General features: G+C 42.8%; 1 long non-coding RNA gene across 4 annotated transcripts in view; it reads right to left on the bottom strand.

The window, feature by feature from the left end:
- LOC130369438 (uncharacterized) overlaps window positions 1–22,355 on the bottom strand; it is a 175,285-nt gene that overhangs the window by 51,421 nt on the left and 101,509 nt on the right. Inside the window, exons 1-2 of one of the 4 annotated variants that reach the window (XR_008892751.1) lie at window positions 18,079–18,151; window positions 15,045–15,103 (exon numbers count right to left, since the gene is read on the bottom strand). The exons of 1 other annotated variant lie outside the window; for it this stretch is intronic. This is a non-coding gene — a long non-coding RNA (uncharacterized LOC130369438). Of the gene's footprint in view, window positions 1–15,044; window positions 15,104–17,752; window positions 17,834–18,078; window positions 18,152–22,355 lie in introns of those variants that run through there. 2 more of the 4 variants (XR_008892752.1, XR_008892750.1) reach the window with 2 other exon arrangements.

The following is a 22,355-nucleotide window of genomic DNA, read 5'->3' as shown; positions in this document are numbered from 1 at the left end:
AGGTAGCCCCCTCCCTCTGTCAAAACTCCTTACAGCTGGTGGTCGCTTCCGACCGCGGCTGTAAGGGTTAAACTGCCGGGACCAAAGTTTTCTTCTGTCCAGGCAGTAACGCAGAACCCCGCCCGCCGGGGATTACACACAGCACCCCGCGATCGCGCTGCGGGGTGCTGCAGGGGTGACAGAGGGAGCTCACTCCCTCTGTCATAACACAGCCAGCGGTCACTTCCGACCGTGGCTGTAAGGGTTAAAATGCCTGGACTGAAGTTTTCTTTGGTCCCGGCATTGCGGCAGGGTCCCGGCTGTGTGTTACAGCCGAGTCCCTGCCGCAATCTCATGGGTGCACTGTGCAGCACCCACGAGAGCCATGGACTAGTATACACGTCCCAATGGCTGAACGTGCATTCAGCCTGGACGTGTATACACGTCCATGGTATTTAAGGTGTTAAGATCATGGCACAAAAAATGAGCCCTCATACCGCCCCATAGGCGGAAAAATAAAAAAGTTTTAGCGGTCAGAAGAGACAATTTTAAACATATACATTTTCCTGCATTTAGTTATGATTTTTTTCAGAGGTACGACAAAATCAAACCTAAATAAGTAGGGTATCCTTTTAAACATATGAACCTACAGAATAAAGATAAGGCATCACTTTTACTGAAAAATGTATTGCATAGAAACCGAAGCCCCCAAATCTAGAAAATGGCGTTTTACGGCAATTTCTTTGCACAATTTTTTTTTTGTTTGTTTTTACGATAGATTTTTATGTAAAATGACTGATTTCATTATAAAGTAGAAAGTAGAATAGGTGGGGCAAAAAATTAACCATCATTTGGGTCTGTAGGTGCTAAATTGAAAGGGTTATGATTTTTAAAAGGTGAGGAGGAAAAAACGAAAGTGCAGAAAAGGAAAAACCCTGAGTCCCCAAGGGGTTAAACATCCTGACAGGAGAGATGTTATTCTAAGAGAGTGGGAAGTGCCCGTGGAGATAGGTCCTTTAGGTTTTAGCCCAGTCAGCACTTTTTCCAGCCAAGAAAATTTCTGTATTGAGACTTTAGCCACACTTGCTTCCGATATGCCCGCCAATTCTGCAACCGGTGACATAAGTTTAGGTCCTTTCAAAGGTGGGAAAAAATTCAGGTTCTCTCCTCCGGTCATCCCTGGCAGCTTTTTTGATCTTTTCAGGGAGGCCGTGAGTAGAGAGGTAAAGTCCCTGGTTTACCCTGTTACCCATAGTAATCTATCTCCTGGTGAAGAATGTGCTTCAGAGGCGACATGCAGATCAGAGGCGTCGCTATTAAAATCCCTCTAAATATCCAAATCCCCTAAGAGTTTCCCAGGGTTATTAATAAATCATCAATTCCCATCCGAGCCAAAGCTCAGATGGGACTAATTCACAATACTAGGGATCCCCTCTAAAATATAACTTTTATTTGTTATTGTTAAAACACTTTAGATACCCTTGGTGCTCATATATACAGATATTGTAATAAAAACCCCACCGGGTCCAGAACCTGAGCGAGGTGGTTATTATACCCATTCTCAATTAGTGGGATTTTGCAATCCTAAATGGCTAGTTTATAGATATAATACCCTCATTTTTCAACAGAGGCCCTATGGATTGCAATGCATCCCTATTTGAGGTCTGTCCCTGTGCCGTTAAAATGCAACATACATGTACCCCCCCGACATTTCGCTGGATATAACCAGGTTTGTCAAGGGTCGGGGTAACACTAGCGAGACAGACTCATTTCCTGCTTTAAATAACCTCCGTTTGTAGGTGCGGTCTAACTACGATACCAATCGATATTAACTTCCTGCGTTCATAATCCCTCCCCCTTTCTCCCGTTTATTCTAGTTGGTCAGTTAATATGTCAATCATATTATGTCCTCCTTCACTATTGGTACACACAGTGAAACTTCCTCCTATTCGTTACTCAGGTTTGTTTATTATGGTCACGTGTGCGTGACATCATCACGTACTGCATGAAATATCCTCCTACATTTATCTCCATTGGTTGTGAGCCCTCCCGGTTCTTCCTATTCCGTGCGTCACGGCCTACGTTATTACCAATGTTAGTATTATTGGTCCGCTTTGTTTACATCTATCACGTGTCCTGGTCATGCCCACCTGTTCTATGACCTCCTGCTCCATTCTCGGAATCTCCTCCCTATTACTACGATCACATGCCCACAGGGAAACTTAAGCTCTTCTTCATTATACAGACATCTGTCCTTATGGTATTTTAATCAATTCTTTATTGTATACATCCAATTATGTTGGATGTAATTAGTTATAGGATGTATTCAATCGATTCCGTGTCATATGGGTCTATGGAGACCTGGTGACCCGGGATATAAGGGGGATTGCGGTTGTCTAGGACACCCACAATCCCCCTGAAGGCATAGAAGTGAGGCGGCAGAGGTGTCACCCCTCCTATCCCTGCTATTGCTCTGCTATTGATCGTCAGAGGCGATGACCAATAGCAGATCGGGGGCGGGGGGGTTAATTTTCATTTTCCCTGTCCTGCACACCCACAATAGGCGGGGAAGAATGGGGTAATGAAGGGGACTGAGCGCCGACGTCCACTTACCGATCCGGAGGCTGCGGCGACGTAGATCGGCGGGCGGCGTGACGTGCGTCAGAAGAGGACGGCTCCCGGGATTCTATGGAAGCCAGTAAGTTGATCTGGAGGGCTACAGTCTGAGACTGTGGTCTCTAAACTCTAGCCCTCCAGATGTTGCAAAACTACAACTCCCAGCATGCCCAGACAGCTGTTTGGGCATGCTGGAATATGTAGTTTTGCAACAGCTGGAGGGCTGCAGTTTGAGACCACTATACAGTGGTCTCTAAACTATATCTCTCCAGATCTTGCAAAACTACAACTCCTAGCATGCCCACGTAGCTGTTTGCTGTCTGGACCTGCTGGGATTTGTAGTTTTGCAACATCTGGAGGGTCACAGTTTGGAGATCACAGTGCAGTGGTCTCTATCTGTAGCCCTCCAGTTGTTGCAAAACTGCAAATCCCAGCATGCCCAGACAGCAAACAGCTGTCTCGGCATGCTGGGAGTTGTAGTTGCGTACCTCCAGCTGTTGCATAACTACATCTCCCAGCATGCCCTTCGGTGATTGGTACATGCTGGGAGTTGCAGTTTTGCAACAGCTGGAGGCACACTGGTTGGAAAATGCTGAGTTAGGTAACAGAACCTAACTGAAGGTTTTCCAACTAGTGTGCCTCCAGCTGTTGCAAAAGTACAACTCCCAGCATGCACGGTCTGTCAGTGCATGCTGGGAGTTGTAGTTTTGAAACAGCTGGAGGTTTCCCCCCCCCCCTCCCATGTGAATGTACAGGGTACATTCACTCGGACAGGTTTACAGTAAATTTCCTGCTTCAAGTTTGGGCTAAGGCAAATTTTTCGCCGCAGCGCAAACTCCTAGCGGTGAAACTCACCGTAACCCGACAGTGCGAAAGTACCCTAAAAACACTACACTACACTAACACATAATAAAGGGTAAAACACAACATATACACCCCTGTACACTGCCCCCCCCAATAAAAATTAAAAACGTCAGTGTTTCCAAAAGGGAGCCTCCAGCTGCTGCAAAACAACAACTCCCAGCATTTCTGGACAGCCACTGACTGTCCAGGCATGCTGGGAGTTTAGCAACAGCTGGAGGCACCCTGTTTGAGAATCACTGGCGTATAATACCCCTATGTCCACCCCTATGCAATCCCTAATTTAGTCCCCAAATGTGCATGGCGCTCTCTCACTTCAGAGCCCTGTCGTATTTCAAGGAAACAGTTTAGGGTCACATATGGGGTATTACCGTACTCAGGAGAAATTGCACTACAAATTTTGGGGGCTTTTTCTCCTTTTACCCCTTATGAAAAGGAAAAGTTGGGGGCTACACCAGCCTGTTAGTGTAAAACAAAAAAAACATTTACACTAACATGCTGGTGTTGCCCCATACTTTTTATTTTCACAAGCGGTAAAAGGAAAAAAAGACCCCCAAAATCTCTAACGCAATTTCTCCTGAGTACGGAAATACCCCATATGTAAGAGTAAAGTGCTCTGCGGGCACACAATAAGGATCAGGAGTTAGAGCGCACCATGTACATTTGAGGCCTAAATTGGTGATTTGCACAGGGGTGGCTGATTTTACAGCGGTTCTAACGGCGGTTCTAAACGCAAAAATACCCACATGTGACCCCATTTTGGAAACTACACCCCTCACGGAACGTGACAAGGGGTATAATAAGCCTTAACATTCCACAGGTGTTTGACAAATTTTCATTAAAGTTGGATGGGAAAATGAAAAAAAAAATGTTTTTCACTAAAATGCTGGTGTTACCCTAAATTTTTCATTTTCACAAGGGAAAATAGGAAAAAAGCCCCCAAAATTTGTAACCCCATCTCTTCTGAGTAAGAACATACCCCATAAGTGAATGTAAAGTGCTCTGCGGGCGAACTACAATGCTCAGAAGAGAAGGAGCGCCATTGGGATTTTGAAGAGAAAATTTGTCCGGAATTGAAGGCCATGTGTGTTTACAAAGCCCCCATAGTGCCAGAACAATGGACCCCCGACATATGTGACCCCATTTTGGAAACTACACCCCTCATGTAATGTAATAATGGGTACAGTGAGAATTTACGCCCCACAGGTGTCTGACAGATTTTTGGAACAGTGGTCCATAAAAATGAAAAATTTAATTTTTCATTTGCACAGCCCACTGTACCAAAGATCTGTCAAACACCAGTGGGGTGTAAGTACTCACTGCACCCCTTATTGGTGCACTCATTGCACCCCCTCATGCCTGAGGAAGGAGGCGATCCTGTAAGCCCTCCGAAACGCGTCGCAATAAATCCTATCCTACTCATCCACGGGCTTTTTGGCCATTTTGTCATACTCTCCTGGAAGGGGATGATGTGAAAGGTAACTCTACCTACACATCTCCCCTAGTGAAGTAAGTTCATCTCAGTGATAATCTACTACAATATGGTTTGACTGTCATCATGTTTTGAACTGTCTCCGAGCGCTGGTTTTTCTATTTGTCTTTTTCCTATACACGGACCACGGTATTGTGATTCCGGCTCACCCTGCGCCCTCCCTAAGGGATGTCTATATGACGGAGATCGTTTCAGTGTATAAGCGACAAGAGGACTCTAGGTGTTAGTGGGGGATCACTGCCTTGTGACCTCCCACATACACCGGGTGAGTACATACCTCTTCTACTTCCAATTGCTTTTGGGATTCGAGCGCCGCCTTTTTCAGTTTTACCTATTATATTTTATTAAATTCTGTGAGGGGTGTAGTTTCCAAAATGGGGTCACATGTGGGGGGGTCCACTGTTCTGGCACCACGGGGGGCTTTGTAAACGCACATGGCCCCTGACTATCATTCCAAAGGAATTCTCTTTCCAAAAGATCAATGGCGCTCCTCCTCTTCTGAGCATTGTAGTTCGCCAGCAGAGCACTTAGAAACGGGGTTACAAATTTTGGGGGTCATTTTCTCCTATTACCCCTTGTAAAATATAAAATTTAGGGAAGAAACTGAATTTTAGTAAAAAAAAATGTTTTTTTATTTACACATCGAACTTTAACAAAGGTCGTCAAACACTTGTGGGTAGTTAAGGCTCACTGTATGCCTTGTTATGTTCCTTGAGGGGTGTTGTTTCCAAAATAGTATGCCATGTGGGTATTTTTTGCTGTTCTGGCACCACAGGGGTTTCCTAAATGCGACATGCCCCCAAAAAAACATTTCAGCAAAAGTTGCTTTCAAAAAGCCAAATGTGGCTCCTTCTCTTCTGAGCATTGTAGATTGCCATCAGAGCATTTTACGTCCTAACATGGGGTATTTCCATACTCAGAAGAGATGGGGTTACAAAATTTGGGGGGGCATTTTCTCCCATTACCCTTTGTAAAAATGGTAAATTTGGGGAAAAACTGCACATTAGTGAAAAAAATGTATTTCCATTTACACATCCGATTTTAATGAAAAGTTGTCAAACATCTGTGGGGTGTTAAGGCTAACTGGACCCCTTGTTATGTGCCTTTAGGGGTGTTGTTTCCAAAATGGTATGCCATGTGGGGATTTCTGCTATTCTGGCACCATAGTGGCTTTCTACATGTGACATGCCCCCAAAAACCATTTCAGAAAAATTCACTCTCCAAAATCCCATTGTTGCTTCTTCTCTTCTGAGCCCTCTACTGCGCCCGCCAAACACTTGACATACACATATGAGGTATTTCCTTACTCAAGAGAAATTGGGTTAAACATTTTGGGGGCTTTTTCTCCTATCACCACTTGTAAAAATAAAAAAACTGGGTCTACAAGAACATGCGAGTGTAAAAAATGAAGATTTTGAATTTTCTCCTTCACTTTGCTGCTATTCCTGTGAAACACCTAAAGGGTAAACACACTTACTGAATGTCATCTTGGATACTTTGAGGAGTGCAGTTTTTATAATTGGGTCATTTGTAGGGTATTTCTAATATGAAGGCCCTTCAAATCCACTTCAAAACTGAACTGGTCCCTGAAAAATTCCGATTTTGAAAATGTTGTGGAAAATTGGAAAATTGCTGCTGAACTTTGAAGCCCTCTGATGTCTTCCAAAAGTAAAAACATGTAAACTTCATGATGCAGTCATAAAGTAGACATATTGTATATGTGAATCAATGTATAATTTATTTGGAATATCCATTTTCCTTATAAGCAGAGAGCTTCAAAGTAAAAAAAAAAATGCTACATTTTCAATTTTTTCATAAAATTTTGGAATTTTTCACCAAGAAATGATAAAATCAACAAAATTTTACCACTAACATAAAGTATAATATGTCACGAAAAAACAATCTCAGAATCAGAATGAAAGGTAAAAGCATCCCAGAGTTATTAATGCTTGAAGTGACCGTGGTCAGATGTTCAAAAAATGGCCGGGTCCTTAAGGTATATTTGAGCTGGGTCCTTAAGGGGTTAAGGGGTTAAAGGGGTACTCCGGTGAAAAACTTTTTTTTTTTTAATCAACTGGTGCCAGAAAGTTAAACAGATTTGTAAATTACTTCTATTAAAAATCTTAATCCTTCTTGTACTTATTAGCTGCTGAATACTACAGCGGAAATTCTTTTCTTTTTGAAACACAGAGCTGTCTGTTGACATCATGAGCACAGTGCTCTCTGCTGACATCTCTGTCCATTTTAGGAACTGTCCAGAACAGCATATGTTTGCTATAGAGATTTCCTTTTACTCTGTACAGTTCCTATAATGGACAGAGATGTTAGCAGAGAGCACTGTGCTCATGATGTCAGCAGACAGCTCTGTGTTTCAAACGGAAAATAATTTCCACTGTAGTATTCAGCAGCTAATAAGTACAGAAAGGATTAAGATTTTTTAATAGAAGTAACCAGTTGATTTAAAAAAAAAAAGTTTTTCACCGGAGTACTCCTTTAAGGTGAAAATGAGCTGAGTCCCTGAGGGGCTAAAAAAAAAAAAGGAAATATTTGGCTGCCTAGTGTAAAATGGCCGAGACTTTAAGCTCCTGAACTGGTCTGAGGAAAGGCAATTGTTTTATATACACTGAGGAAGGGAGACAAAACTCTAGAAATGTATTATTGTTTCGTACATTTTATTATTTTATTATTTGTTTGTCAATAAATTTGACAGAAAAAATTCTTGAGGGATTTAAAGAAGAATCATTTGTGCAGTGTCTCTTTTTGCTACTTCTGTATAGGCCTCAGAAGAAGCCATTACTGGCCTGACCTAGGTTGTACAGCATGTTTCACAAGCTATATTATACATGTTTGAGATAAAATATTTTTACATTTTAATTAGCACACCTTTGTATCTTCTTTTGCGAGCACATGGAATAAAGTATTTTCTTTATATTGATAAAAAAAAATGTATTCTCCGCTTATTCTAGCCTTAGGAAGCAAATGGGCAGTCATATTCAGTGACTGACAGCTATCTCTGTGTAGATATTCATAGAGAAAACAACTGTCAGTTATTGAATGAGACCACCCACTGGGCTTCTAGTCTAATCATAGAAAAATCATGATTTTCAATCATTACACATTATGTAGAAAACTATATTACAACCTGATCAGCTACTATTGCAACAACTAATGCAACAAAACTAAAAAATTCCATATTACCAGTCAACGATAAAATGACATGACATACCTAACAATAGGAGTGGTAATAAGTAGATTTAAAGTGTTACTGTCATAAAAAAAAACTACTTTTGACTTGACAGCTCAGACATACAAAAAGTTATTAATCCCACTGTAAGCTAGGGAAGTTGGCAACATTGTACTCCACTCCGTAGCTGGCCAGGAGATCTGACCTTTTCTCTGCATAGACTTTAGTACAGAGAAAAGGTCGGATCTGACAGCCAGCCAGGGAGTGCTGGGCAATGCCACCTGCTTTCCGGCTTCTATCTAACCATTGCAGTACGTCTCAGGAGTGAGAACCAGCGTGAACAGCAATATTTGACATAATGAAACTTTTTTTCATGACAGTACTGCTTTAAGTATATACAGAAAACAGGCTGTGAATAGTTATAAAGTACATTCAACTTTTTTTTGCTGTATTTGAATAGTGCCCATTTGGAGGCAAAGCTAGCCATGTTGGTTTATCTGCTATTATAGGTTACATACAGTTGTGTTCACTAAGGCTGGCTTCACACCACGATTTGACCTTACGATGCATAGATACGATTTTGGAAGCTCAAATGGCCTGAAATTGTATATGTGCAGGGACAGGTAGTGACAGATACGGAGCCAATAACTATTATGGGGCTGCGGACCCCATCGTAGTCTGCTAGTGACTACGATCTGGTTCTTTTCTCAGCATGTCAGATTTTTTACTTGGACTGAAAATCGTGGTCTGCCACGATTTTCAGTCCAAGTCAAAATCTGACATGCTGAGAAAATGACCAGATCGTAGTCACTAGCAGACTACCATCGGGTCCGCAGCCCCATAATAGTTAATGGCTCCGTATCTGTCAGTACCTGTTCCTGCACAGATACATGATGTGAAGCCAGCCTAAAAGATATTATTATAATTATTCAAAATTAATATTTGTTTGTTGTTTTCCACATAAATTATTATGAACTTGTATTGTTGTTCTGAATGTATACCTCTCCAAACCAATGTGATCAAACAACAGTTCCAGCACAATTATACAACTCCATGAAATAAAATGAAGTTCTGGTCGTTTGAAAAAATTATGTGGCAATATACTTTAATTAAAAAAAGTGATTTTAAAACAGTTTAAAATCACTTTTAAATTCGGCCACTAGGGGTCGCCCTCCTAGTGGCCGAATGCATTCGGCAGTGACGTCACTAATGAATTTCGACTCGCAACGAGTCGGAATTCATTCACTGCGGTGCTCGCTCTGATTGACAGGCGGGAGCGAGCGCTTTGAAGGAAGAGGACGCGCGCAGACTCCCTGGCCTCGCACACCGGCCCCGTCTCCCGGCGACAGGTGTGACTGTTCTCAATGCTTATGCTTTTGCGAGGGGAGAGGTGGGTTAGTGGGTTGAGCGGCGCAGCGGGGCCAGGGGGGTTGCGGGCTATACAGTATGCCTCCATTTGTTTCCCCACTACAACTCCCAGCATGCCCTGACAGCCAATAGATGTCAGGGCAAGCTGGGAGTTGTAGTGGGGAAACAGCTGGAGGGACACTGAATAGGTGAACTAAGGGGGTGGGGAGGGAGTTGAGCGGTGCGACGGGGCCGGGGGCAGGGCGGGGGTTGCGGGCTGACCAGCAGGGAGCAGGATGTGCGGCCATCACGGTGTTCACCTATACAGTATGCCTCCAGTTGTTTCCCGACTACAACTCCCAGCATGCCCTGACAGCCAATAGATGTCAGGGCAAGCTGGGAGTTGTAGTGGGGAAACAGCTGGAGGCAGCCTGTATAGGTGAAATACGGGTGGAAGTGTCGGCCCCAGCAGGCATCAGTGACGTGGTGTCTGCTGGGGAAGTCTGCCTAGTAGTGAGCACACTACCAGGCAGACAAAAAGGCATTTATGATATGTAAAAAAAAAATTAAAGGCAGGGAGGGGGTTAGGGATAGATGGGTAATAGGCAGGGACAGAAAAAAAAAGTGATGGTGGGAGCTACCCTTTAACCTCGCAGTCACTTTCTTCAGCATTGTATTACAGAGAGGGTAAGATAGCTGTCTGTTGCCTCATACATTTCAACAAGCTGCCTCAACTTCTTAAACCTTAGAAGAGGAGGCAGGGATAATTTTTCAACGCAATTCTGTGTCTTTGTTCCACAACAAATCATCTGCTGGTTATACTAGTCTGTAGACGGTATAATATCCAGCAGTCCATTCCTAATAGTCTTTGACAGAGTACAAGTACACAGCTTTTTTGTGCTGCAGCACTGTTGTGTACTGCTGGTGTTGTGCAAAAATAAAAAATTTTTAAGCATGCTGTACCACATTCTTCTGCCCTCATAAGTGCATACCACATACGTACATCTAAGTAGTGTACTATTTTGTACCTGTTAATCTGTCAAGGGCCTAGATACTGTGAAAGTCCAGGCAAAAGTAATCACCGGCTAGTGTTTTAATAAAATATGTTTTTTTAAGCGTACTTTACCAAATTCTTCTGCCCTCATAAGTGCATACCTGTGACATCTTGCGCTCCGGCGGCACATTACAGCTGTGAGCGCACTGCCCCCCTCCTTCTCTGGCCGGTGGGGCTGGGATTCGCACTGCTGGACGCGCCCGCATGCGTGCCAGAGCTCTCAGATTTAAAGGACTAGGTGCGCCCGTAATTATATTTACACCTGCACATTCATTAGAAGTTTCTGCACCTCCCCTCACTCTCTGCCGGATCTTTGTTTGCCTTAGCGCCTTAGAGAAAGCAGTTTTTAGTGTTCCTTGCCGTGTACCAGTCCTTGCATTCCGTGACCTGACCGTGTTCCTAGCCGCCTGCCAATTGACCTTCTGCTTCCCTACTGACTACGCTCCTGTGCCGGCTGACCTCTTGCCAGCCTGACTATGTCCTGTCTATTTTTTCTGTGCCACGCTTCACCTCAGCCGCCTGTGTGGTCGAGCCAAGGGTAGCAACCTGGGTGCCGCCTGCCACAGGAAGTCCATCCCGCTTTGCAGCAGGCTTTTATGAAAACCAGCTGCACCATAGACTCTGTTCCTGGCACGGCCCGCGTCATCTGCCTCACAGGACCAGTGGATCTACTACATCTCCTGCTCCAGACCACCGTGGCATTATGGATCTACTACCTCCTGGGTACCTGTCATCTGCGGTGGGTCTATCAATACCACATACCTACATCTAAGTAGTGTACAATTTTGGACCTGTTAATATATCAAGGGCCTAGATACTGTGAAAGTCTGGGGAAAAGTAATCACCAGCTGGTGTTTTACAAAAATACGTATTTTTAAGTGTACTGTAGCGCATCTTTCTGCCCTCATAAGTGCATACCACATACCTACATCTCTAAGTAGTGTACTACTTTTTACCTGTTAATCTGTCAAGGGCCTATATACTGTGAAAGTCCAAGAAAAAGTACTAACCGGCTGGTGTTTTACTAAAATAAGTTTTTTTTAAGTGTACTGTACTGCATGTTTCTGCCCTCATAAGTGCATACCTGATACCACATACCTACATCTAAGTTGTGTACTATTTTGGACCTGTTAATTTGTCAAGGGCCTACATACTGTGAAAGTCCAGGCAAAAGTACTCGCCGGCTGGTGTTGTACTCAGATTACGGGCTCTCTCATTGTGCTGCTATGGATACTGCAAAACATAATTAAGGTGCTGGTCCCCAGTTTAAGAAATTCCTCTGAATTAGGGTCACTTTCAGGACTCCTAATGCTGCTGCTGCCACCTCCAGGCTGTCTCATTGAACCACTTTATGGTATCCTCATGCTTCAGCCAACTCCAGGTTGTGCCATTCAGCCACTATATAGTCTCTTCATGATTCAGCCACTTCCAGGCTGTGTCATTCATCCAATATATGGTTTACAGATGCTTCAGCCACCTCCAGGCTGTGCCATTAAATCAATATATGCTTTACAGATGCCTCAGCCACTTCCAGATTGTGCCATTCATCCAATATATGTTTAACTAATGCTTTAGCCACCTCCAGGCTATGGCACATTCATCCAATATATGGTATAATGATGCTTCAGCCAGCTCCAGTCTGTGTCATTCAGCAACTTCATGCTTTAGTGATGCTGCTGGGCCTAGGAAATTACCTGTATATGTTTATGGTAGCATTAGGTATTATACATCTTCAATAGAAATTTCAAAATTCATCTTTTATTCTTAGAGATTGTGAGGCCCTATTGTCTCCTCATCTGCCGCCAACCCCAGGCTGTGCCATTCAGCCACTATATGGTCTCCTTATGATTCAGCCACCTCTAGGCTATGTCATTCAGCCAATATATGGTTTACTTATGCTGCTGGGCCTGGGCCTAAAAAAATGTATGGTAGCACTAGCTACCATAAATCTTTAATTTACATTTCAAAATTCTGCTTTTAATCTTAGGGATTGTGAAGCCCTAGTGTCTACTCATGCTGTTGTCAGCTCTAGGCTGTGTCATTTAGCAACTATATGGTTTAGTGATGCTGCTGGGCCTGGGACATTACCTTAAAAGGTATATGGTAGCACTAGCTACCATACATCTTCAATTTAAATTTCAAAATTAATCTTTTAATCTTAGGGATGGTGAGGCCCTATTGTCTCCTCCTTCTGCCAACTCCAGGCTTTGTCATTCAGCCACTTTATGGTCTCCTCATGCTTCAGCCACAATCAAGCTGTGTCATTCAGCCACTATATGGTCTCCTCATACTTCAGCCATATCCAAGCTGTGCCATTAGGCCATTGTATGTCTCCTCATGCTGCCAACACCTCCACGCTGTGTCATTCAGTCACTATATGGTCTCCTTATGCTTCAGCCAACTCCAGGCTGTGTCATTCAGTCACTATATGGTCTCCTCATGCTTCAGCCACCTCCAGGCTGTGTCATTCAGCCAATATATGGTTTACTGATGCTACTGGGCCTGGGCTTAAACATTTTTATGGCAGCACTAGCTACCAAAAATCTTACATTTAAGGTTCAAAATGAATCTTTTAATCTTAGGATTGTGAAGCCCTAGTGTCTACTCATGCTGCTGCCAGCTCCAGGCTGTGTCATTCAGCAACTATATTGTCTCCTCATGCTGCCAACACCTCCAAGCTGTGTCATTCAGCCACTATATTATCTCCTCATGCTTAGCCACATCCAAGCTGTTTCATTCAGCCACTATATGGTCTCCACATGCTGCCAACACCTCTGCACTATGTCATTTAGCCACTATATGGTCTCCATTTTGCTTCAGCCACATTCAAGCTGTGTCATTCAGCCACTATATTGTCTCCTGATGCTGCCAATACCTCCAGCTGTGTCATTCAGCCACTATATGGTGTCCTTATGCTGAAAACACCTCCACGCTGTGTCATTCAGCTACTATATGGTCACCATATGCTGCCAACATCTCCATACTGTGTCATTTAGTCACTATATGGTATCCTGATGCTGCCAACACCTCCATGCTGTGTCATTAAGCCACTATATGGTCTCATCATGCTGCCAACACCTCCATGCTGTGTCATTAAGCCACTATATGGTCTCATCATGCTGCCAACACCTCCATGCTGTGTCATTCAGCCACTATATGGTCTCCTCATACCGATGCCACTTGCATGCTCTGTCATTGTGCCGCTCTGCGGCAGTGATTCTAAAAGTGATGCCTGTTATCTGCATGTCATACTAAATAACATTATTATTTCACTACCCCAGCACACTCCATATGCGTGTTAGAACAAAGCAAAGTGTACTACACCCCTATTGAGGCTCTCTGTAGTCCAGAAATAGACGTTTTTAATATACAGTAGATTCGTCGCAAATAAATTTGGATCGAGACAAATTTTGGGGAAAATACGGTGAATCGACTAAATCGAATTTTTCAAAAGTTCCCTCATCTCTAATTATGATAATCTGGAGCATATTTTAATAGTGTGCAGGGGGAAAAGCTACAAACACCTTAACATATTTATTGACTAGTACCATGCATCAAACAGACAGATAACTTCATGGATATGAAAAACCTTAACCAGTGGTGGAGTTGGATGCCTCCCAGGCAGATAATGAGTGTTTCCTGCCAATTCTGCATCTATCAATGAAGTCCTCAACACATAAATATAGTAAAAACCCATTTTGTTTTCTGAGTGTCCTGAGAGCTTTAATTCCAATGAGTACTCATGTAGGTGTGTTTGATAGAGAAAAAAAAATGTCATTCCCATTTTTATGTACCCTATTAGGGGATTCTAATAAGTTAGCAAATGAAGGTTTTTAGTTCACGGCCATCAACTATTGGCGAGAAAGCATCAACAAAAAAGGGAACATGAGTACATTTTTCCTATTGAAGTATTGTAGGAATATTGATATGGGGCTGTGTTTTAAATACCTATACAGCCAATGGCAGGGAAAGTTATTGTACAGGAGCAACTATGCTTAACTAGTACTGCTGCTCCTTTATAATGGGAATTGGTGAGGGTCCCAGCACCTCACCATTGTTTAACAAGTCATTGTGCAAGTGATATGCCATAATTTACTATAATAGTAAAACCTCTATAATTTAGAAAAAACTATTTTGAAGTTGATCAGGGTTTTTTTGTTGTTTTGTTTAGTTTTTTTACACCTGTGTTCTTGATTTTGCTTTAAACCAAGAAAGCAACCAATCATCATAAAAAAGAACTTTGCCATTAGTGATGGAAATTTAGCTGTTTTCAGCACCTGTGCTGATCTGGGCCACACTGAAATCCTGGACTGGTGAGGAAGGGGATGAAAAACCCATTACCAACTCGCCTTTCATCCCATAAAAATTCAGGCCTTAAAACAGAACTTACCAAAGTCTTTTGCATGTTTTGCCAAGGATTTTAACTATTTCTGAACTTCCCATATCTTACCAAGCTTTCTCTGGGTGACATATGCACTTACTGAAACCTGGTAGCTACATATGACAGGTACCTTGGAGAAATATAGTGATCCCTGAACACCGTTTCTGTTGCTTCCCCATAGCATGTAACCTACAAAAAAAAGTTAGTCAATTTTGCTATAAGCAAATATAAAAGCATCCTATTGTTTAGTGTCTACAGCTATACAGATAAAGAATTTCCAAACATATCAATGGCAAACCATGTAGTCTAATCTGCATCTTAGTCACTTCAATATGTCCCTACTTTAAGATAGCATACATAACATTTAGACATGGGATGAATACTTTCACTTCCATAAAATAAATCAAACTACACTAAACTTAGACTCTGGAATAAAGGCACTAACACTTTATTTTGAAGACTATTAAGATGGTTATAAATGTATTTACCGTGTTTCTCCGAAAATGGGACCGGGTCTTATATAAATTTTAGCCCCAAAAAACACACTAGGGCTAATTTTCAGGGTAGGGCTTATTTATCTATGGAATGCACATTGAACAATATGGCGGTTCCACGGTATTTACCCCCCCCCCCATTATCATCATGTGATATGCGCGAGCTGCGCATATCACATGATGATAATGGGGGGGGGTGTAAATGCCCCCCAACGTCCCTAACCCCCCCACCCCCGCCGGTTTATCAGCCCAGTGCTGCACCCCACAATCCCCACATCGGGGTACTGATCATTTGTCACCCGCGAGCGCAGCTTCTCTCCCCCCCCCCTGCCAAATAATTATCAGCCGCTGCGCTGTATCTATTCCTGTGCCCGGGCTGCAAATATTAAAAAGCAATCTTTAACTTACCTTCGTCCTCCGTTCCCCCGTTGCTAAGGCACCGGCCTCATGGTCCCTTCGCTGTTCTTGCTGCTTCCTGGTGTTGTGACGTCTCAGAGCCTTCAGCCTATCACAGGCCGCAGCGATGTCCCGCCTCGGCCGATGATAGGCTGAGCCGACTGTCATGTAAGAAGCCGGCCGGCGACCGAGAACAACGGAGGACAGCGAGGCTGGTTCCTTAGCAACGGGGGAATGGAGGACGAAGGTAAGTTAAAGATTGCTTTTTAATATTTGCAGCCCGGGCATTGTTCAACCTGCGGACCTCCAGATGTTGCAAACATTTGCAACATCCAGAGGTCTGCAGGTTGGAGACCACTGGTCTAGGTCTTATTATCGGGGTAGGGCTTATATTGCAGCCCACCCCAATAATCCAGCTAGGGCCTATTTTTAGGGTAGGTACTATTTTCGGGGAAATACAGTAATTCTCTAAACAAATTTTGATAGATTTTTTTTTTACATAGTTTTTTCAGTGTGGCAGGTTTCCATAGTACATCTATCATGGCAACCACCTTCAGAGGGCCTTGGGCTGCCATGACATCTGATTGGCTCTCAGTGATTGTGTCATAGGGAAGCTATTAAGACCCCAAACAGTCCATTGATATCACCTCTAACTATTGAGATACCACTCAACAAAAATAGTAGCACCTAGATGGTTACAGTATTTATCGGCGTATAACACGCACTTTTTAGGCTAAAATTTTTAGCCTAAAGTCTGTGTGCGTGTTATACGCTGATACACCCCCAGGAAAGGCAGGGGGAGAGAGGCCGTCGCTGCCCGCTTCTCTCCCCCTGCCTTTCCTGGGGTCTAGAGCGCTGCTGTCGGCCCTTTCCACCCCCTGGTTATCGGCGCCGCTGCCCGTTCTGTCCCCCTGACTATCGGTGCCGGCGCCGATAGCCAGGGGAAGAGAAGGGGCAGCGGCACCCATTGCCGGCGCCGCTGCCCCGTTGCCTCCCCCCATCCCCGGTGGCATAATTACCTGAGTCCGGTCCGCGCTGCTCCAGGCCTCCGTCGTGCGTCCCCGGCGTCATTGCTATGCACTGAACGGCGCGGCGCATGACGTCAGAGCGCCGCGCCGTGCATAGCAGCAACGCTGGGGACGCACGATGGAGGCCTGGAGCAGCGCGGACCGGACTCAGGTAATTATGCCACCGGGGATGGGGGGAGGCAACGGGGCAGCGGCGCCGGCAATGGGTGCCGCTGCCCCTTCTCTCCCCCTGGCTGTCGGCGCCGCTTCTCTCCCCCTGGCTATCGGCGCCGGCACCGATAATCAGGGGGACAGAACGGGCAGCGGCGCCGATAACCAGGGGGTGAAAAGGGCCGACAGCAGCGCTCTAGACCCCAGGAAAGGCAGGGGGAGAGAAGCGGGCAGCGACGGCCTCTCTCCCTCTGCCTTTCCTGGGGGTATATCGGGGTATACACGCGCACACATGCACCCTCATTTTTTCATGGATATTTGGGTAAAAAACTTTTTTTACCCAAATATCCTTGGTAAAATGAGGGTGCGTGTTATAGGCCGGTGCGTGGTATACCCCGATAAATACGGTAAATACCTGGCATTAGAAATTGCTCTGATGCTGGTTACTAACTGCTGCAGTCAGCTGTAACCCAGGTAGTGAAAAAAAGAAATAACATATATGATAATGATCAATTATTGAGAAAGCATGTGCAGTGTATACATAAGAAAAGGAACAAAACAGCAAAGCCAGTTACATGTGTTGGATTCCTTTACTTGTGGTACGGCTGCAATTTAATGAATGTGGTGAGTGGTCTTTGCCTTTTGATATGTAAATTCTGTATATCCTGTCTCAATAATTAGTCATTATCTTATATTTGTTTTTTTACTACTTGGGTATTTGCAGGTTCACATGTATATTATGTCTTAAATTAATTTCCCTGTTCATTTACACTCAAAACCTGTCCAGAGGAATAGTTGAATAGTTGCTGAGTTGCCCATAGCAACCAATCAGATTCCGTCTTTCATTCCTGAAAAGGCCTCTGAAAAATGAAAGAAGCTATCTGATTGGTTGCTATGGGCAACTCAGCAACTTTCCCTCTGGACAGGTTTTGATAAATCTCCCCCTATCTGTTTCTTTTCCCCTATCACTGTACCAATTTTTATTTCTATAAAATTTGTAAATTAGTCTTATTAGTCTTATTAGGGGTTATCCAAAGACATAAAAAAATGTTTAATGTGTCTGGAGGCACAACAAGAATTAAAAAATAAGTCATACCTGCCCTGTTCTGCAGTAACTGCCCTTCTGACACTTTCTTATCCCCACAACTTTCAGGTTCCTGTGACAAGTTGTCCTCACTAGTCACAGCATTATCCCGCTTGAGTGGGCAGTTCCTGCTTAAACAACTCATCACAGGAATCAGGAACAGCAGCTGAGGGGGATGGGAGCAGTAGAATATTTTTTACACGTCCCTAACATGTGTAAAAAAGTCCTTACACATCCATGTTTCATCATGTCATTGTCATATACGGGTTTAACTACCCCCTAGGCATGCAAACATGTTTCTTGAGAAAGATCACTGTTCTTTAGTTTTAAAAACTAAGTGCTGTAAGATTTTTTTGCTTTATCTATCTATTGTCTATCTATCTTATGGCTATCCGGCAGTGAACTGGGGTCCCTTAAAGGGGTACTCTGCCCCATAGACATCCAAAGGATAGGGGATAAGATGTCTTTTTGCGGGGGTCCTGCCACTGGGAACCCCCTGCGATCTCTCCTGCATCACCCCCCGTCATCTGGAACACAGAGCAAGCTTCGCTACATGCCTAATAACTGGCGGTGCAGGGACCAGAGGATTGTGACATCACAGCCCTGCCCCCTCGTGACACCCTTTGGATAGGGGATAAGATGGCTAGGGGTGGAGTACGCCTTTGAGCTTCTCAACTTTTTATTATATTATAATATTTGTAATTTTGCAAATCAATTCATTAGAAACTCTTAGTGGCAAGTGACTAACTCCAAAATCAATCCCGATCTGTCTGCCTGTCCAGCTGTCTGTCTAATCTGATTAATCCGTCAATTCAATCTGAATAAATTGCCCATAACAATACATTATTTAAGTGGAATTGACATAACCATATAAAGGCAGATTTGGCAGATTTTATTTATTTATTTTTTTAATTAAACAATGTCTTTTTTTTTTTCTTTTCTGTAAACAAGCCTAACCGGTTTTCCTTGGTATTAAAATCATTGAATAATTCAATTTCCTGTTAAGTGAAAATTGCACCTAATCTTTCTTTCCTGCGCAGAACAATGAATACAAATAATCCTGGATTATAGAAATATAATTAGAAATTGCTAATTTAGCCAGCACTTTGGTGTAAGCCTCCACGGCATGTCAGTAGAGATGAAGCACGATTTCAGAGGGAATGCTGCGGAGATGTTCTGTGGTAGTACGGGCAGCTGGAGCCTGTCCAGGAGGAAGTGAAAGCATGTAAAGCAGTTCATTAAGAGCTCGGCAAAAATACTGACAGGATTAGCCAGGCAACAAGAGAAATCATGCAGACAATTTATTTCTCACAACATCTCACCTGTTGATTAGCGTACAACTGAATCAGAATACTACCGAGATATTCAAAGAATCTTCCCCATCTTTGACACTCATCAACCCCCTCTTATCCTCCAGAACGTTATTCATTTTGTATGGCTCACCCATGTTCGCATAATACCGTATAGAAGCCCCTAAGAATAGACCTGCTGTGTTTATTGATAAACGTGTCCATAAAATTTCACTTCAGACATGGCTATAAGAACAGCGCTAATGTGTCCTAACCAGTGATCTTATATTGGTTACAAGATTTTTGCTGCCAAGGAATGTTGCAGTGAAATTTAGGGATGTCATGTTTTTTAAATAATGCTGGACACCATATGAACTTGAAAAATACACGTCCTTCTCATGTGTCCGAAACATGTAAACTGTCTCCTGTGTCGTCTCTTCATACACCAATATAGACCTGACTGTGAACAATACAATGCCGATGACAACTGAGGGTTATTTTTTCTTTGTTATTTGTGTGCTTAAATTTGGTCCCATGTCCCACAAGGTCCTATTTACTGGGTGTTTGAAACTTGTTTTATTTTATTTATTTATTTTTTAATTCAAGAATTCCTCATAGAATTTGCATTTAAAGGGCAACTCTCATTAAAACTATTTTTTGCTATTGCACTCCTTATGGTAAATAAGAAATATTTCTAACATAGTTTGTTTAAAAAACAAAATTAAGTTTTCTTATTTGTGCTTAAAAAAGCTCAAGAGCACATTTTCCCCCATCTTATACACAGACCGAAGTCCAAACACAGAAAGTGCAGCCTGGAGTGCTGAGGGGGGGGGGGGGGTGTCCAGCCTCATCCAATCATAGCTCCTTTCACACTTAACTGCCATATGCTGTTGGTTGGACACCCCCCCCTCAGCACTCCAGGTTGCACTTGCTGTGTTTGGGCTTCGGTCCAAAGTCTGTGTATGAGATGGGGGAAAATGTGCTCTTGAGCTTTTTTAAGCACAAATAAGACATAGAAAACCATTTTTTTTTTTAAACAAAGTATATTAGAAATATTTTTTATTTACCTTAAGGAGTGCAATAGCAAAAATGATTTTTAATGAGAGTACACATTTAAGTAATTACCCGAGCCTTGCTGTACAGGTTTTATCTGTAGATCAAGCAGTAGTATTTCCTGACATTCTAAGGGGTTATGTGATAAAAATATTTTTCTAGAATCCTCAGTCTGCCTAATAAAACAATAAAAACTTTAACTCACCTTCCTCCTCTCCCTCATAGTCTCCAATATCCAGACACCTTGTCTCTGCTGAAAGTCTGCTTCCTGGAGCTTGCCAGAGTTGTAGACGTGACAACACAGCACCGCTCAGCCAATCAGTGGCACAGTGGTGTCCTGCCTCAGCCAGTGATTGGCGAGTGGCACTTTTAGTTCCGTAACAGCAGATGCTATGCTCTGCAGCTTCAAGGAAACCAGTGTCCTGTCCATAGACAGATATCCATAATACTGGAGTTGCTAAAGAGCAGAGGAAGGTAAATTAGAGTCTTTAATATTTAATTTGCCAGGCTGGGCACATTACTAGAAAAAAGTTTTTTACCGGACAACCCCTTTAAGTATAGACCCATCACATCTCCATCTGGATATAATAAGGCACATGAATGTATTCTGATTGATGTAACTGTATGGCGGGAGTTATGTTTTCTAAAATGTCATAATCTATGCTAATAAAAAAAATTCTGGCCTATTGTCACTTTGCTGACACCAGTTTGGGACCTGATGGAATTGGATGTTGTACATATGTACATATTTTGCCCATGTCTCTGGGAGAGACACACTAATCTACAAAAATACAACTAAGCATTAGTGTTGCTCGCGAATATTTGCAATTCGAATTTTATTCGCGAATATCGCATATTCGCAAATTCGCGAATATTCGCGAATATAGCACTATATATTCGTAATTATGAATATTAGTTTTTTTTTTTTTTTTTTTTTTTCACAGTACACATCACAGTGATCATCCCTCTCTGCTTCCAGCGTGTGTGGTGTAAAGAAGGCTCCAATACTACTGTGTGATACTGGTGTGCGAATTTTCGCATATACGAAAATTTGCATATGCTAATTTTCGCATTTGCGAATTTTCGCTTATGCTAATTTTTGTATATGCTAATTTCTGCATATGTAAATATTCGCATACGCGAATTTCCGCATATGCGAAAATAAAACGAGAATATTACGAATATGCGAATATTCGTGAATATATTAAGAATATTCGGCCATATATTCGCGCATATTCGCAAATTCGAATATGGCCTATGCCGCTCAACACTACTAAGCATTGGACTTTTAATCTATTTCCTTTGAATAACTATTTTGCGCAATCTATGCATGTCTTTTCTTCATTTTTTGTGCAAGCAAGTACTGAATGTGTACCTATTAAAGCCTTATATTTTAAAGGTTTTGCCTTGTCCAAAATAACCTAGACCTCTCCATAGAGGTGTTGCTCATGCATGTTACCTGGTTGATGCTACAGAGTACAGAGTGTTTTTGTAAAAACCCTTGGCACCTTGTCTGCCTTAGTGATGCTAGAGATAGCAGGAATGCAATGTAGAAAAAATCCCGGATTCATAGGGCACAAACCACTTAGCACAATAAAGCATGGTGTTGAAGGGTAGTTTCACACCAAACAGTATTTATAAATAATAACCATTAGTGGCCATACAACATAACGTGTTTCTGGGCATAAAATGCCCCTTCTTCATATGTGTAAAAATGGCAATGAATACAAACAGGAAGTCCAAGTCTTTTAAAATCTCAAGGGGTGGCACCCAAATGACATCAGGCTGAGATTGGCTTGTAAAAACACAATAAACAAACAGCATTGATAGGTCCATTTCAAAAGAAAAAACACTAAAATGAATATACTTCAGCAATCACATGAATGTATAACTTGCACATTTCAATATGCCCCCATTATGGTGTGTACCTGTTTGCCAATGTGATGG

Source organism: Hyla sarda, chromosome 4, assembly GCF_029499605.1.
Source record: "Hyla sarda isolate aHylSar1 chromosome 4, aHylSar1.hap1, whole genome shotgun sequence".
Lineage (NCBI taxonomy): Eukaryota > Metazoa > Chordata > Amphibia > Anura > Hylidae > Hyla > Hyla sarda.
This window is presented reverse-complemented; position numbering and strand designations above follow the sequence as displayed.